Source organism: Macaca fascicularis, chromosome 13, assembly GCF_037993035.2.
Source record: "Macaca fascicularis isolate 582-1 chromosome 13, T2T-MFA8v1.1".
Lineage (NCBI taxonomy): Eukaryota > Metazoa > Chordata > Mammalia > Primates > Cercopithecidae > Macaca > Macaca fascicularis.
Genome location: NC_088387.1, coordinates 74,533,818 through 74,551,255, shown reverse-complemented (window position 1 = coordinate 74,551,255; position 17,438 = coordinate 74,533,818). Strand labels below are relative to the sequence as shown.

Here is a 17,438-nt window from a genome sequence, read left to right as displayed (position 1 = left end):
ATTTCTGCTCAAAGCTTCATTTGGCCTCCGGTCTTCCTTCTCTTTCTCTCATAGCTTTTTTGGACTATATTCTGTAATAGCTGTTTCCACTGAATCCAGCTAAACACTCAGTACCTTGTCTGTCTCGTTCACAGTGCTAGGCACAGTGCTAGGCTCTCAGGGAACACTCATGCATGGAATGTAGGCTCCTTGGGGATGTGAATTATCAAGACCCTTGAGCAGGGACTCTGCTGTGCCCAAATGGGCATACTCTCCCCCTATATGTAATGAAGGGTAGCGGAGCGCTCAAACGTTGGCATGGCTGGAACGAAACGCCCCTCCCAAGGACAGACAGGTAGAGCCAGAGGGCAGGGCAGTCTCCCAGCTGGCTGGAGGCAGAGCTGGCCTGGAGCCTGGCCTCCTGACCCTCAGGCGCCTCCTCTCACCCAGAGCTTCCCAAACACCGATTTCCAGGCAGAGACTCACCACACAACTATATTAAGTAAAATAGGAACGGATAATAAATTTTTATGTATGCGGAAATTGTTTCTCTCCTCCCCTCCTCTTGGGGTTGATTAACTTAGCTGGAAGTAATGAACCTGAACTGATTTTTTGAGCACCAGATCTAAGTGGTAATTACGGAGCTGGTACCTTGTTTATAGACTTTCGGAAGACCGTAATACTTACTAAAAGAATCTCTTTCTCTCCTTCACTCCCACCAGTTTCTCCCTTGGTGTGAGAACCGACAAACCAGAACATAAATGAGTTGGAGGAGAGAGCCCTTTCTTTTTTTCTAGGAGTCGTGTCATATTTCTAAAGGGCAGTGCTGTAAGTACTCTGCTCCCTTCAGGGAAGAAATTGTGCTTCAAGGACCCCTCACTGAGAGCAACGCCAGGGAAAGAATGGCCGGCTCAGGACTTCCATCGCGGTCGTTGGCTGCACTCCTTCCTTCCAAGAACCTTGCTGACACAGGCCCCAGGGTCATCTCATGGGGCTTTCTGACGCCAGTACTGCTTTCTTCTAACTTTCCTCAGTAGACATCTATGGCTCTTTTAATAACATTCTCTCTCCAACCTGCTTGGATTCCATCCACATCTTTCTTTGGGTTCCTCCTTCTATGAAGGAGACTCCTGTTTGAACTGGCCTCTCCTGCAGTTCAAAAGCAGCCCTTCCTTCAAGTCTCCCCTGGATTCGTGAGCACTCTACCTGCATGTTTTCGGGTACTTGGTAAGCCAGGCATCACAATCTCCCCTGGAGCTAGTCCCGTGGTGACTCCTCCCAGTTTCTGTGGTCACCAGAGGTTTCAGGTGATGGTTCAGAGAGGGCACCATTTCCTGGGAGCCTTGGGGACTTGGCCATTCATTGGCTTTATATTCTCCCGTATATCCCACCTGGGCCCTGGAAGCCCAGTAGCTATGTGAGGAGAGGCACAACCTCCTGGCCTAAAGCTGAGTTGCTTCCATTCCACATACAGGTTTTCCTCTCCCTGGTCCCTCTCCTGGAGCTTCCAGATCTCTGCCACCCTATTCACCCCAGTGATCCAGGCAGCCCGAGGGCTGAGTTCTGTGACAGCACCCTCACCACTTCGAATATGCTGACATCAGTTCTTCCGGGCCTGGGCCACTCACCGTGAGCAATTTGATCTTCCATTTATGCCCCTGCCCAGCTACATCCTGACTGGTGGCTCTATTTGGCCTGCTCTCCTCTTGTCCTGGCTTCAGCCCTTCCGCCTGCCTGCCTCTGGCCAGCCCTGCTTCAACAGCCAGAGCACCAGCTCCTGCACAGGTTGAGGCTCAAGCCGTGGCCCTTCCCCAAACAGTCTTCATCTCATGTAGCTGTGACAGTCCTTGGATGATCCGAGCTGGGAGGGGCTTCAAACAACTGTATCAAGTTCAAACCCTTGATTTAAAGGTGAGGAAACCACCGACCCAAGGCCACACAGGTAGTGTGAGGTGGCCATTGCCAGGAAAGGAGGGGTGAGCAGTTGTGTGCCCCATCCTGAGTATCTATGGCAGCTGGACTGGATGACCAACACTAAGCTATCCACAAACTCAAATCTGCTTTGACAGTGAGGAGATGCCTGATGTCTTGTTTGTTCCCCAGTCCCTCCCTGTCTTTGCTGGTTGCTGCTACTACCAATCACATGGCCCATTGTCCTGGCCACAGAAGAGGACCAATGACCCAAGCCATGCCATCAGCTTTAGATTCTGGGAATGAGAAGCTCTCCTTCCTCCATGATTATTGAGCTTATATGCTGCTATAGCCATCTGTGGACATACCCCACCTCCACCTCTTCTCATCTTTGTGTACCCCACCCAGCCATCCCAGGGAGCCTATCAGCAGTGGGAAAGAATGAGATCAATGTAGAGAGATGAACTATTCTATGTTGATGGGGAAAGGGGCATGGTGGAGCAAAAGTGAGCTGAGCACATTATTGGAGTCCCTGGGCTACGTCAGGGAGTCTCTAGGTTACCAAGCCAACCAATTCCCTTTTGGCTTAAGCTGCTCTCTCATTCTCCTACACCAACTAGGTATCCAACAATGCAACCCAATCCTGACAATAACTATCCAGACGGCATAGGTTAAGGGCTTGGTCCACAAGACCGTCCCCACTTCAGACATCAGCTGCAAAGAAGGTGCCCAGGCTACCTACATTTCTGCCCAATTGACTATAAATTGGGGGGTTCCCACCAGCCCTCCTTGTGTTTGATAATTTGCTAGAACAACTCACTGAACTCAGGAAAGCACTTTACTTACTATTATTGGTTTTTTATAAAGGCTAAAACTCAGGAACAGCCAAATGGAAGAGTTGCATAGGGCAAGGTATGGGGGTGGGAGTAGGGGTGGCTCAGAGCTACCATGCCTTCTTGGGATGCATCACCCTCCCAGCACCTTGACATGCTCAGCAACCTGTAAACCCCCTGAACCTCTTTGTTTAGGATTTTTTTTTTTTTGAGATTCCATTAAGTAGGCATGATTGATGAAATCACTGGACATTGGTGATTGAACTCAAACTCCAGGCTAGGTGTGGTGGCTCCCACGTGTAATCCCAGAACTTTGGGAAGCTAAGGCAGGAGGATTGCTTGAGGTCAGGAGTTTGAGACCAGGCTAGCCAACACAGCAAGACTCAATCTTGACAAAAAGAAAAAAAATTAACCAGGCATGGTGATGCGTACTTGTGGTCTCAGCTACCTGGGAGGCTGAGGTGGGAGGAGCTGAGGAGGTTGCTGTCTTTTGAGATTGGAGGGTGGGGCTGAAAGTTCCAACCCTCTACACTCAGGGTTGATTCTTCTGGCTACCAAACCCTGTTTTAAAGCTATCTAGGGTCACCTCATTAGCATAAACTCAAGTATAGTTGAAAGGGGCTCATTATAAATAAGAAAATACACTTCCATCATTCAGGAAATTCTGTGCTAGGAAATGGAGAGACAAACACCAAACAAATTTTGTATTATACCAGAAATACTCTGAGTGCAGTTTCTGTTGCCTGTGACCAAAGGGTCCCTGGATGGTTCAGGCACTGAATGAACCAGAATGAAAACTCATGACAACCAACTCCTAATGGACCTCATGTTCTGTGAACTACTCAGATTCCAAATGCATCAAAGACACCGCTGTTGAAGGCAATTCTAACTGTTTTGTGGCCTCATGCGGACCATAAATGTAGCCTTGCACACATGGGCTTGATTAAAGTGAAGTTCTATCGGTAACATGCGACTACGCCTCTTTCATAGGTTGTTGCTTCAGAGAGAAAAATAACCACTTCTGTGCTGTTCTATGTGTATGGCGTCCAGCATGGGTGCTCAAGTAGGATGAAATAAATTCACCCAAGGGTCCCTACTTTGCCTCTGCACCTCAGACCTTTAACCTCATTTGTAGAAGGAGGGTAGCAATCGAATCTATGTAATTTACCTATCTGCTAATAATCAGAACTTTTTTGCTTTCAGGTGAGAGAAATGCAACCCAGACCACCTTCTAACCCAGAACCATCTGAGGTTAGGAGTGCTGAGCCCAGGCCCAGCTGAGTTCTAAAATTGGAGGGGGGCGTGCAGCCTCGTCCTCCCTTGCTTCCTCTCTCATCCTGAGTGTCATCTTTGTCTTTGGGTTCCTTCATGTGACAGGGACATGGCCACTGACAGCAACAGGGTCAGATCCTTACAGCATTTTCTTTTTCTTTTCTTATTTATTTATTTATTTATTTGAGATGGGGGCTCACACTGTTGCCCGGGCTGGAGTGCAATGGCATGATCTCAGCTCACTGCAACCTCTGCCTCCTGAGTTCACACGATTCTCCTGCCTCAGCCTCCCGAGTAGCTGGGATTACAGGCACACACCACCACGCCCAGCTAATTTTCTTTTTTGTGTGTGTGTGTGACAGAGTCTTGCTCTGTCACCTTGGCTAGAGTGCAGTGGTGTGATCTCGGCTCACTGCAACCTCTGCGTCTCGGGTTCAGATGATTCTCCTGCCTCAGCCTCCTGAGTAGCTAGGATTACAGGCGCCTGCCATCATTCCTGACTAATTTTTGTACTTTTAGTAGAGATGGGGTTTCACCATGTTGGCCAGGATGGTCTCAAACTTCTGACCTCAGGTGATCCGCCTGCCTTGGCCTTTCAAAGTGCTGGGATTACAGGCATGAGCCACTGCGCCCAGCCCTTACCGTATTTTCTCAGAGGGAAAGAAGGCCTCTGTCTTCGGGGCCACCTAAGATCCCGGAAGGATTCTGATCACCCGGACCAGAGGCAGAGACCACCAGGGCAACTCTACCCGAACCGAAAGGAAGTAGGGACGGATACTCTCTTTTGACTAAAACTTTAATGAGGCTTGTCCGAGACCTTCCTGACCAGGCTCAGCTTATGTCCTTGCAGAATCTAGTTTGAGCAAGAATCCTGACAAGTTAGGGCAGGGAAACGCCTCCAGCCTTGGTATCTGGCCACTGTCTACATCTTATCAGCCTGACCTGCCTTCAGCAAGAGTCCTATTGGGTTGGTTTAACAGGATTCCCCTCTCCCTGATTTTCCATTCACTGACCACCCTGCCCATGGCTGCAAATCCCCACTTGCCCATGCTATAGTCAGAATTGAGTGCAATCTCTCCCCACAACTGCAAGATCCCACTGCAGTGCTCCTCGTTCCTCTGACCATGGCCCCCCTTGTGTCATCTGCCTTACTATCCATAACAAGTGTCATGAATAATTTTTTCTTTAACAATACCCCCTTCGAGGCTGGGCACAGTGGCTCACACCTGTAATCCCAGCACTTTGGGAGACTGAGGCAGGAAGATCACTTGAGCCCAGGAGGTCAAGAACAGCCTGGGCAACATAGCGAAACCCTCTACAAAAAATGCAAAAATTAATGGGGTGTGGTGGTGTGTACCTGTAGTCTCAGCTACTCGGGAGGTTGAGGTAGGAGGATCACCTGAGCCCAGAAGTTTGAGGCTGCAGAGAGCTGTGATGATGCCACTGCACTCCAGCCTGGGTGACAGAGTGAGACCCTGTCTCAAAACAAACAAAAACAATAAAATAAGATATCCCCCTCCAAAAAAATGAAGGGTTGACAGTCTGAGAAAAACAGCTCATATCTGCACATATTTTTTTTTTTTTTTTTTGGGAGGTGGAGTCTCACTCTGTTGCCCGGGCTGGAGGGCAATGGCATGATCTCCGCTCACTGAAACTTTTGCCTCCTGGTTCAAGCAATTCTCCTGCCTCAGCTTCCTGAGTAGCTGGGACTACAGGCACATGTCACCATGTCTGGCTAATTTTTGTGTTTTTAGTAGAGATGGGGTTTCACCATGTTGGCCAGGCTGGTCTCGAACTCCTGACCTCAAGTGATGCACCCATCTTGGCCTCCCAAAGTGCTGGGGTTACAGGCATGAGCCACCGCACCCAGTCATCTGCACATTTCTTTATAGGAGATTTGTGAGGATTCTAGGAGAAAAGACATGAGGAAAGCTGAGCACAGTGTCTGGCTCCCAGCAAACCCTCAACCAATGTCAGTTCCTGCCACAATGATGGTGGCAGTGGTGATGAGGAGGGGAGGTGGGATGGGCAGCCTGGAGTTAGTCGCCCTCTGCTTTGATGAGGGCGGCTGGCGTGTAGCCCAGAGGAACTGCACTCCAGCCTGCAAGCTACTGCATGCCGGGGTGTGTGTGGTTTGTCTGCTCAGAGGGGTGCCTCGTTCTACCTCATGCTAAGGCACTGTAGGAGCTCTCAATGGTCCTGGGAAAAAGAGAATCTCCTTGTACTAAGGTATGAAGAACTAAGTCCCTTTGCTTACCAAAGGCCAGAGGTGGGGAAATGATTTTAATGTCTCATAACAGATTGCTGAATTGGAGCACAATTTGCAACTGATGGTGTAGTGAAATGAGAAAAGATTTTGGAAAATCATTTCTGAGAAGCTGCTGAGCCTGGATGGCTTTCTACGTGGGAACTGAAACTGGCCCAATTGTTCTATAGAACTGATATTTAGTGGTGTTTTTTTTGTTGTTGTTTTTTGTTTTTTCTTTTATAAACAGAAATGGACCCTCCAGCTCTGAAAGATTGAAACTTACATTTGTCTTATCTGAGTTCCTTCCTCAGGAAACTGACCCTCAGGCCTGGCAGATGGTATTAGGAACTGAAACTTACCAGATCACCACATCAGGACAATGAGACGCCAGACCCCTCATGCATCATGATTGCCTAAGCAACCATCTGTTGTTTGAACCAACTCCTTTTCCTTACCTCTCCCTAATTCCTGTTTTCCCACATGTAGTTAAAATTCTTCCCTGCCATATGAACTCCTAAATTCAGCTGGTCCAGGAGATGGACTTGAGACTGATCTCCCATTTCCTTGGCTACAGCACCCAAATAAAGCCTTCTTCCCTAGCAGTGTTCCTTGTCTCAGAAATCTGCTTTCTGTGCAGTGAGCAGCAGGACCTAGACTGAAACCCTGGTGTTCTGGCAACAGAATCAGCCCCAGGCATCAGAGGAGGTGGGCACCTAACAATATTCTGTTGGTTTGAGCTTGGGGATCCAGGCAGATCCTTTGCCTCCCAAACTTGGCTGAGGGAGGCTCTGCTGAGTGGGGATGGCAAACATCTCTCAGAAGGGAACTAGAATCTATTGCACACTTGGTTTTTGCTCCACACTCCGCATGGATGATCTAGTTTCTCTCTTTTTTTTTTTTTTTTTTTTTTTAGACGGAGTCTTTCTCTGTTGCCCAGGCTGGAGTCCAGTGGGGCGATCTCAGCTCACTACAAGCTCTGCCTCCCGGGTTCACACCATTCTTCTGCCTCAGCCTCCCGAGTAGCTGGGACTACAGGCATCCACCACCACACCCAGCTAATTTTTTTGTATTTTTAGTAGAGACGGGATTTCACCATGTTAGCCAGGATGGTCTCGATCTCCTGACCTCGTAATCTGCCCGCCTTGGCCTCCCAAAGTGCTGGCATTACAGGCGTAAGCCACTGCGCCCAGTCAAGGATGATCTAATTTCATCTGTACACAACCAGTAATGCTCACAAACAACAAGGAGGCTCAGAAAAGGAAAGTTATTCACTCAAGGATGCTGACTGGATGGAAGAAGGAAGATTGGCTTCCACTGTGCCTCCTCACCTCCTGGGAGTGGCTCACAGAGAGAACAGTCACGATCATTGTCACTCTGGCACTCAGACAAGCTGGTTGTGTAGGCAAGGTGTGTGAAGTCCTCACTTACAGCCAAGTAAGATAATACACAGAGATGAATGTATGTATTTATTTATTTTGAGACAGAATCTCCTCTGTCATCCAGGCTGGAGTGCAGTGGTGCAGTCATGGCTCACTGTAGCCTCAACCTCCCAGGCCCAACTGATCCTCCCGCGTCAGTCCCCCAGGTAGCTTGGACTAGAAGCACACGCCACCACATCCAGCTAATTTTTTATTTTTTATTTTTTTATTTTATTTTTTTGGAGATGGAGTCTTGCTCTGTCGCCCAGGCTGGAGTGCAGTGGCACGATCTTGGCTCACTGCCACTTCTGCCTCCCCGGTTAGTGTGATTCTCCTACCTCAGCCTCCTGAATAGCTGGGACTACAGGCATGTGCCACCACGCCCGGCTAATTTTTGTATTTTTAGTAGAGACGGAGTTTTGTCATGTTGGTCAGACTGGTCTCAAACTCCTGGACTCAAGTGATCCTCCTACCTTAACCTCCCAAAGTACTGGGAGTACAGGTGTGAGCCACTGTGCCCTGCCTACACGGAGATTTAGAGAGCTAAAGGGCCTCAACCAAACTCACACACTTGGTAAGTGGCAGAGTTAGGTCTTCTGTCTCTAAATCCACCACACCAAACAACTCAACTGGCAGCATTTTCTCAGCAACATCTTTGCAGGAACCTTGTGGTCAATTCCTTCTGCAGGGGTGAGTGGCAGCCTGCAGAGAGTTCTGTGAGTCGAGTGTTTCAACATATGGATGGATCTTTATTTTTTACTGTGGCAACAAAAGGTGTGAGATTTTTGTCTTTCATCAGTTACAAACACTGTTGGTCAGGCATTTTCATTGGGAGATCTTTTTCCCCCTATTCTTCCTGGGGTGACTTGAAATGTGGGCAGGATCCAGGAGGTGGAGAGAGAGGGGTCTTTGAAGGGGTGGAGGTGGGCTGCTGACACTGCAGAGCTCTCAGCTGATTGACTCACCTGCACATGACTGTGTAGGGAATGTCTGGCCCAAGCAGGCTTCCTGTAATGTATCTGTCATCTCTTCATTTAGCTCGTTTTGTGGGTTTCGGAATCCCTCTTGGAAGGTCCAATTAAAATCTTGGAAGAAACCTGGGCTCTGTAGAGTGTCCTCATGGAGCAACTAAGAACTGAATACAGTAAAATGAAAGGCAAGACAAAGTCGTTTCCTGGGTTAGGATAATTAGAATTTGAGTCACCTTCCTGTGTAAAAGGAAACAAACATTCTGGTGGTCTTCATCAGGGGAAGAGAAGTGTTTTATCAAATAAAGTGTAATCATGGCAGTTGACTTCAACTGAGGCTTAAAAGAGAGGCCTGGGGTGTTTAATCTGGCACTTTCCCTGTACCTCTTTTATGACACTTTTCACTTTTTGCCAAGTTATTTATATCATAGCCTTTATAGTTAATTTTTGCTTCTAGATTATATATTTCCACTTCTACTTCTGTGGACAACTTGCAGCAGTTTGTGCATAGTATGTATTCAATAAATGACATAATATAAATACATGGATGAATTGCTGAATGGATGGATAGGTGAGTGAATGGATAGATGGGCGGATGGACAGACGGATGGGTGGATGAGTGGATGGATGGATGGATGGATAAATGGATGGATGGATGGATGGATAGATGGATGGATGGATGGATGGATGGATGGATGGATGGATGGATGAGTGGATGGATGCATGGGCCCTGATAGTCATGTTCGCATAAGAAAAGTTGAACTTGTGGGAGAGGAGGCAAAAAGAGGAAGTGATAGTCACTGAATGTCTGTGCTAGACAGTATGTCTGGCACTTTATAATCATTTTAGTTAATCTTGACAACAGTGCAATAAGGTGGATTGCTTGTTTCCCCATTTCAAGATGTTGAAACTGATTCTCAGAGAGATTAAAGAATTTGCTTAATGGTACCCTCATCTAGATGAGTCTGAATAGAAAGACCTACCAGACTCTTAAAGTCAGCCTAGCACCAAGTAGACACTAAAACATTGATTTTTGTGATGTTGTTTCCCAGAAACATTGAGTCAGAAAGCACGTGGATGCAGGATTAAGGTGGAGCAGGCTCAGCCATGACTGAGCATCTGCAGGAGGAGCTGAGGAAAGAGCTGGCCTCCCCAAGGCCTGGGTGACTCAACTGTCAGCCTCTGAAGCCCATTCCCCTCCTTAATTGGAGAGGAGTTTCAGGACAGTTGTGGTTGAAGTCCCAGAAAAACGATTTGAAAACGCTGTGTGCTGGGGCAGGTGGGGCCTATGCCAAGGCCATCTGGCCCTGCCTGCTGTGGCCCTTCTCCCCTCCCATGTCTTCCAGCCTTGCCTCCCCCACACGCTGCAGATGACACTCTTCTCAATGCTTATTCTGGAGTATAAGAGCTGAGAGCAGGAGCTACCTGGGGGTTGAGGGGTGGGCAGGCTTTAGAGAAGGGGAGAGAAGAGGCCTCATTGTGGGAGCTGGGGGCTCCCAGGAGCCACATTTGCCAAACTTGGGTTCAAGCTGACGTCACTATCAGAGAAGACAGGTCTGGGGAGTGAGTGGGCCCAGGAGTTCAGGAGCCCAGACTGTCATTCAGTTTTGGAAGCCGAATTCCCAGCACGACTGTGGTCCACCTTGCTGGCATCCTGGTTCCCAAAGCCCATCAGCCTGGGGCTGCGGGCTTCTCTCTCACAAAGCCTTGTCTAGGTGACTTGGGAGGTGAGGCCCCTATTGGTCAGTCCCCTTCCTGATGGAACAAGCCACCCTAACCGCTCTGTCCTCTCAGGTCAGGCTTCTGACAAGCCACTGTGTGCGTGAGCCTTTGTGCACTGCCTGCCCGCCTCTCACTAGGAGCCCTCTCTCCTCATGGCCTCAAGGTACCACTGAGGCTTATTTCTGCCTCAGCCTGGCCATAAGCAGCCCTCCGCAAGAGTTCTGTTACCAGTCATTTGCATTGTAGTATAAGTGGAAACCACAGAATCGCCTTCCTCCCCAGTTATTTATACTTCAAGTCATATTGTGGAGAGAAAATTTCTGTCAGCAAAAATCTCAGGAATCCTCCTCATTTCTATTTGTATGGCTTTCAATCGTTGACATGATTTTTTCACATATGTCATCTTCTGGGGATGGATTCGTATAACCCTGCTTCACTTGCTTCCCTGTGGGAGGCTCACTTGCTTCTTGACAGGCTCTGGAAGAACCAGGCAGTCTGGTACATGGTTGTGCAAGAACCCTTGAGGGGGCCTTGGAGTGGGTACTTGGGCCCTGGAACTCATCCCTAAGATGGAGGGCCGAGATCGCCCCTTCCCATCCACCAGGGTGGTGACAAGGTGGAGAAGAAACTTCCTGTGAGCTTGCAGGGACTTCTGGCACTTGCATCGGACCTTGGAGTTCCCTGGGGAGAGGCACTCTTGGGTATGACACTGTATAGTGCCACCTGAGTGCCATTTGACCCAGTTTGGCCCTGGATCCTTGAGCAAGAGGGCTACAGGAAAGAAAGACAGCCAGGCCCACTTTTTGGGACACTATTAGGGGCTATAGCATTGGTGGGGAGAGAATTCCCCCAACCCACCAAAACAGTGGAAAATGAGACATGTGTGGAGGGATGAAAGTGGAATGTCATCAACAATGTGGTTACAGAGGTGTATGCCGGGGCCACTCCCACTTGCCAGGGAGACTCATGAGGCAGAAGGGATGGGGCACAATGTAGCTTCCATGGGCACACCAAGCCACCTGGAGAGCGCATCAGCCGCTTGGGTCCCCCCAAAAGGAAGGAGGGTCTTTGAGTCTGGGAACTTTGGTGCTTGTTCTGCTGGGAGGGGCAGGGAGTCAAGACCAGCTGTGGCTTCCACTGTTCTTCTTATCCACTTTGGTTACTGGCCTCTGTTGGCATGAACTGGGGAGGCAGAGGCTACCTGCAGATGAGGAACTGTGTGGAGTGCAAGTGTATGCAGTAAAGGGTTAGCTTAGCTGACTTGAGGTACTCATACCCCTCACATTCTGAAGAAAAGACTGGCCCTCAGCCTGAGCCTCAGAAATAATCTCTAAACCCTGAGAATACCCTGCTTTGTATTCAAAGAGTATCTTTGAATGCTGAACTTAGAACCACTCTAGAAAATGTAGGCTAACAGTGCAATTTATGATGAACACTTGTCTTTGTTCCCCTGGGGCCCTGGGCCACACTGTATCAGTTTGAGCCCTAGAGGGACAGAGAATGAGAAGCTAAGATCAGTCATGCAGATGCTCCAGGCCTATGTGACCAACCACCAATAAAAACCCTGAACATCAAGGCTCAAGTGAGCAATCCAGCCGGTCCCAACTTACAATGGTTCAACTTGTGAGTTTTGCACTCTACAATGGGTTTATTGGGACATAACCCATCATAAGTGGAGGAGGATCTGTACTTCATTCACACGTGTTGTCACATCATTACTGGGAGAATTAAGCACTGTCCACATGAATCCACTGGGAGAGGATAACTGGAAGCTTGCACCTGGCTTCTCCTGGATTCTGCTCTGTATGCCTTTTTCCTTTGTTAATTTTAATCTGTATTCTTTCACGGTAGTAATCTACAACTATGAGCTTTTCTGAGTTCTGTGAATAGCTTTCTGAGTTCTGTGAGTCTTTCTAGTGAATCATTAAATCCCAGGTGGTCTTGGGGACCTCTCACAAAAGATGTCTGGACCTGAACCTCCTGTTGTTTCAAAGGTCCTATAGCAGGCTGTCTTACCAACTTTCAGCATCAAGAAGCTGGTGAGGAGTGGGTTTGTTTAAAAGTGAAACTGGGGAGAGAGATGAAGTGGGGGGAAGATGCCCTGAAATCTCACCTTATAGGCAACCTCTGATTTGCCTGAGGGTTTTCCCTTGAATACCTTCTGGGTACAAGTATTTGAGACAGGTGATGTGCTGGTCACTTTATTATCAGCTGCTTGTGGCCTAGCCCTAACATGGGCACTGGAAAAGATGGGGGTAGGGGTTGATGATGGAGAAATGGGGAGTAAAAGGATTTAAAACTTAAAAAAATTGAGGTGTTTCCATGATTTGTCTCTTTTGATTCTTACAAAACCTTCATGAAATATGTGCTGACATTTTAAGCTCCATTTATAGTGAGAAAAGCAATCCTCAACAAGGTGATGACTTGTACAAGGGAAGACATGATGGCCCTTGTTCCTTGGGAGATTTTGCACTCCCAGGGGAAATCATAAGCCCTCAGGAGCCATCATGAGAACAGCTATGGAGCAGCAAGTGAACAGGTGTGTATCAGTCTGGATAGGCAAGGCTAAGCTGCAGTAATAAACAATCCCTGGATCTCAGTGGTGGAACATTAAGGAGGTTTATTTCTCCTTTATACAAATATGCTGTGGATCAGGATGACTCTCCAGGCAACTGTCTGTGGGACTCTCCAGGTGGGCTTGGATCACCTGGTGTTGGGCCTTGAAGTGGGTAATGGAGAGGACATGTTAGAAGAGAAGGAACTCACAAGCAGTGGGAGTGCAGTGCCTTTTTGCAGGTAGGGGTCAAGGTAATGCTTTCCATGGCTACGACTTGGTGTGGTGGAAAAAGTCATGGTCCCGGCAAATCTGCTTCCAATCCAGGCTTCTCCCATATAAAAAGCCTCCTTTGTGTGCAGTGAGTGAACTAGAGTAAGGAGGACATGCCAGTGGAGCTTGGCTTGCTCCCTCTGTGGCCCGCTGGCTTGTTTTACCACTGCCTTTGGGGGACAGTGGCAGCTGTGGCAAATCTCTCTGGAGTTTCTTCAGTGGGAGCAAAGCACCTAAAGCACATGGGTGCAGGAGCAGCCAGGCCTGCACCCATAGGCATGGTACAGAGAGGAGCAGGGGAAGCTCGCTGCCTGCAGACTTCAGGGGGAGAGAGGTAGGGGTGGCGCCGGGGAGAGGGCCTTAATACCTTCAGGGAAAGGAGTCAAAGAGGATACCCAGGAGACAACTAGACTTAGAAATCTTGGGGCCAGAAGCTTGATTGCACCTCTAGTGCTTTCTTTTAGATTTCTTTCCTTCTTTTTTTTTTTTTTTTTTTTTAAGACTGGGTCTCGCCGGGCGCGGTGGCTCAAGCCTGTAATCCCAGCACTTTGGGAGGCCGAGACCGGCGGATCACAAGGTCAGGAGATCAAGACCATCCTGGCTAACACGGTGAAACCCCGTCTCTACTAAAAAATACAAAAAAAAAAAAAAAAAAACTAGCCGGACGAGGTGGCGGGCACCTGTAGTCCCAGCTACTCGGGAAGCTGAGGCAGGAGAATGGCGTGAACCCGGGAGGCGGAGCTTGCAGTGAGCCGAGATCCAGCCACTGCGCTCCAGCCTGGGCGACAGAGCGAGACTCCATCTCAAAAACAAAAACAAAACAAACAAACAAACAACAACAAAAAAAAGACTGGGTCTCGAAGCTGGGCACAGTGGCTAACGCCTGTAATCCCAGCACTTTAGGAGGCCGAGGTGGGTGGATCACATGAGGCTAGGAGTTTGAGACCAGGCTGGGCAACCCTGTGAAACCCATCTCTACTAAAAACACAAAAATTAGCCAGGCGTGGTGGCAGATGCCTGTAATCCTAGCTACTCAGGAGGCTGAGGCAGGAGAATCGTTTGAACCCAGCAGGTGGAGTTTGCAGTAAGCCAAGATTGCACTACTGCACTCTAGCCTGGGTAACAGAACGAGACTCTATCTCCAAAAAAAAAAAAAAAAAAAAGGATACCGCATCTTGCTATGTGGCCTACGCTGGAGTACTGTGGCCTACGCTGGAGTACTGTTGTGTGATCATGGCTCATTGCAGCCTCCACCTCCTGGGTTCAAGCAATTCTCCTGCCTCAGCCTCCCGAGTACCTGGGACCACAGGCATATGCCACCATACCTGGCTAATTTTTAAATTTTCTGTAGAGATGAGGTCTTGCTATCTTGTCCAGGCTGATCTTGAACTCCTGGGCCCAAGAAATCCTTCCAACTCGGTCTCCTGAAGTGCTGGGGGTACACGCGTGAGCCTCTGCACGGCCAGCCTCCAGTGCTTTTGCATCCTTCCTGTTAACTTGTGTAGGATTAAAACATTGTCAGAATAAGATTTTTTTTCCTTTTTATTGTTTTGATTTTTTAGCCAATGAGAAGGAAAATTCCTTATTAGGGAGGGCAAGGGTGAGGATATGTGGGGTGGGGAGAAGCGAACGTTCCAAGTTTCTGAAACAGTGACTCTCTCTTGGACTCTCTAGCCAGTAGAAACCTCCCTCCCACTCTTTTGCCCCAAGCTCTAGTGCTTAGAAGAGAATCAAGGGAAGTTGGAACCCAGAAAAGGGAGACAGATTGAGGGACTGCTGTGAAATGTTGGGGTGTTTTGTGAATAATATTAGAAGTTGGGCTGGCAGAGACCTTGTCACATAAACATTAAGTCAACACTGGAGACTGAGCATTTGTTAGAAATGTAAGCAGGAATGGCAGAAAACTTGTTTTTAAGGGAAAGTATGTTAGGGCTTATGTTCAGCCTCCATCCTCTGACGGCAAAAGTTAGCAAGGTCGATTTATGGCGTTGTCTTTTCTGGGACCTTTATCTTGTTGGTGGGATTCCCATCTCCATCTCCCAGGAGCCAAGACTTTGCCCTCCCTCTGCTCCAGCAGCAGCCAGTCTCTCTTGCAGCTACCAATCTGGATGAGATTTAGGTTCTACACATTAGAGGCACTTCAGCAAGATTTTCAAAGGCAGATTGGAGAAGGAGCCCATGCTTCTGCTGGTTTTTTTGGGGGCAAGTGAGGGGTTCTGTTTTTTTTGGAGTGGCTTTATCATGGTAGCATCTGAAAAAGGCTCTTTCTTGATCAGAGAGATAACAACCTCCTCAGTGACCTGGTTCTGTAGGTGTGTCTCTCCTGAGAGTTAATCCCAGAGCTCAACCTAGAGCTCAAGCCTAGAGTCTCTTCAGGCTTCCCAGAGATGGGGGTGCATTTAACAGTCCAAGTTAAAGAGAAAATAAAGCCCATTAGAGAACAAACGTTGAGCACTGAGTGAAAAAGTTTTATTGCCAAAGAGAAAACCTGATTCAGGCCAGGGTCTTGGAAGGTTGTTCAGGATGAGACGGGGGAGGAGAAATGGGGTAGGTCTTTGAAAACCAACAGATTGCAAATTCTCTGTCCCATAGCAGGAAAGCACAGTCTCCGAGTGATGTCGGCTGGCTGCCAACACGTCAGTTGTATCAGTATTAGCTGGCTGGAGGTGGCCTGCTGTGTGCAGATGGTACCTGGCGCAGGATTGTGGTGTCCAGGTGTCTCTCCTTAGCACGTAAGACCCTGCCTGAGGACTGTGGCGTGATGTGCTGGAGTCACAATTCTGTCACCCAGTCAGGTCGTCAGTGTCAGAGAGCTAGGTGGCCAGGTTGGAGTTGATCGCCAATGATAGGTCTTTTTCTGCTTAAATCAGCTGGACTGGATTCTATTGTGTTAACTTGACCCTGACTCATGCCGCCAGGCCTAATTTATAAACCAAGACAAGAAAGGGCTACTCCACCACCTTCAGTTTGTGTCAGGCCAGGGACTTTCCCCCTACCCCCGACCTGAGGCATGCACCCTCCCTTAGAGCAATGGCTGTATCTCTGAGAATTCGGAACCGTGATTAATCCAGCCTTGATGAGGAGGCAGCAGGAACTGTGCGCATTCTCACTTCACACCCATCCCAATCCCCTCCCTTATGCTGTCCTCTTGTACAGGGGACTGAAAACACAACATTCTCTGCCTCCCTCCCTTATAGGTGGTGACGATCATATGACTCTCTTCTGGTCAATGAGATGCAGCGGAAAGTCCTAGGGAGGCCTAGGAAAAGTCCTGTTGGGAGAGAACATTTTTTACCTTCTCCCTGCTACTTCTTGCTACTAGTAACATGGATGTGAGCCTTGGAGGGGTAGCTACCATCTGGCACCTGGGGTGGCAAGCCAACATGGAAAGGATGGCAGAGCGGGAAGGAGGAGCCAGCCTTACTGATGGCATCACTGTCACTGTGCTAGCCCCAGACCACCTGCTCCAGAGTTCTGGTTATGGTAATGAAATAAACCTTGATTTTTATTCCTTAAAACTACCCTTCAATGGGTTTTCTGTTCATTGCAGTTGAATGCTTTCATAACTGATACAGGAGGGACCCTGTGATTGGCAGGTCCACTAGACTGCATGGAGATGGGTGGAGTCATCTACAAGAACAGAGCTAGTGTCCCTAGAAGAAAGGGACAGGAAAGCATCCTGGGTACACAAAAGTCAAGGCTCCAGGATCTGCCCTGGGGGCTATCTCAACACCCCTACACTCTCACTGCAGGTAGTTGGTCAGCTATGAATATGACCAGCTCTCGTGGTTTGTCTTTATTCGGTGGAACACAGCAGCACTGTGACCTGCCCATGAGAAGAAGGATTTTTAAGAACTTATCTTAGAGCAATTTTAGGTGGAGGAGAAGACAAGATGGTGTATGGGAGAAACAGATCTATTAACCCTGGTATTAATATTAACTGGCTGCCCAGAATAAACGAAGAATAGCTTATTCTTTGCCAGGCTGAAGATAGAAAAGGAATGAAGGGCTGGAGAAGTAGAGCTGGGTGAAGCACAGAGCAACCCAGTGCTTGGCATGGAACTCAGATCTGAAGCAGCCTCTCCAGGACTTCTCTGAGCCTGCCCCTGGTGATATGACTGGGATATCACTGCTTCTATAGTTGCCAACCGACAGGTCCTAGCTCCTAGACCATACACGGCCTTATGGAGGACATTTCCTTCCATCCTGCATCCAGGTGGCTGGTCCTGCTCCTCCCAGTCCATGGAGAAAAAAGAATTG

At 48.5% G+C, this 17,438-nt stretch overlaps 1 protein-coding gene across 1 annotated transcript in view; it reads left to right on the top strand.

Moving 5' to 3' along the window:
• MSH2 (mutS homolog 2) overlaps nucleotides 1–17,438 on the top strand; it is a 123,044-nt gene that overhangs the window by 84,449 nt on the left and 21,157 nt on the right. The gene's annotated exons all lie outside the window — the stretch shown is intronic.